Raw genomic sequence first — 1,046 nt, 5'->3', positions numbered from 1 at the left:
TGATCAATTTGGATACATCATCTTTGGAGGCCCATCTTGCTCATCTTGTTTTCGGAGTCTTGGTGGGATATACMTATGTACTATTCTCACTGCCTGGATACCTTAGAGCATCCTTAGTGAGAAGCCAACAGATTCTGAGTTAGATAAGGTCTATATAGCTGGGGCTATATAGATCTCAGAGACTTCATGTAAATGTCTATATAATCAATAGTGGTCATTTCACATAGTTGAAAGGTGAAATTTCACAGTTCATGGTCCAAGGTCTCCAAGGTCTGTTGCAGAAGATAAGGTACTGCTTAACTTGCTTGAGAGTGCTTTATGTCCATTGTCCCTGCAATACTGGAAGATGTCTAGTTCTAGCACTTGTGATTTATGAGGTTTTGCAAAAATCGCTCTTTGTTTCCTTCAATAAGAGCAAAAGAGCACTGACAAATTTCTTTGAATCCTAGAGGCAGTGTACTGGCTTATACCAGTTGTAAGTAAAACATGCATTAAATAGCCACTAAGCCTAGTCATGAACAGTGGTAAAGTTAGATACATTAAAGGAAGTTGAAGAAAATTACAGGAAATCAGGGAGGCAGCATATGGACAGCTGTCTGCTATTCTTATTCACTGGGACCATACAGTCGTCATACAGGAAAGGTACGTATTTCATTTTCCTTCAGTCCACATCTGCCTCTCCACAAAAGCTTTCTGTCTCCTCCTGACCATAGCAAAAGTTTAGGGGCTTGAGATCTCCACCTATGAGCTGCCTACATTTCTATACTAGGCATGTCCTTATGATGATTTTAAATTGGCTTCTGAGTTCCATATCCCAATCAGTCCATATGTATTTAAACTTCGATTTATTCTGTACTATTCACCTCTGTAGTGCTTCCATGAAGAGCTGGCTTTGTCCCTCCTTCTACTCTCTTTGTATTTTCAGAGACTACTTTGGTATTTTTAGATTTTTGTTTGAACATGGTTGCTTTGCAGACTCCATTCGGGAAGTGTTTGGGTGGTATATTCATAGGTACAAAAACAGCCACATAGAGGACAAAGGTATA

Source organism: Nothoprocta perdicaria, unplaced genomic scaffold (genome assembly GCF_003342845.1).
Source record: "Nothoprocta perdicaria isolate Ctin4 unplaced genomic scaffold, notPer1 scaffold_255, whole genome shotgun sequence".
Classification (NCBI taxonomy): domain Eukaryota; kingdom Metazoa; phylum Chordata; class Aves; order Tinamiformes; family Tinamidae; genus Nothoprocta; species Nothoprocta perdicaria.
Note: the sequence above shows the minus strand (reverse complement) of the source record.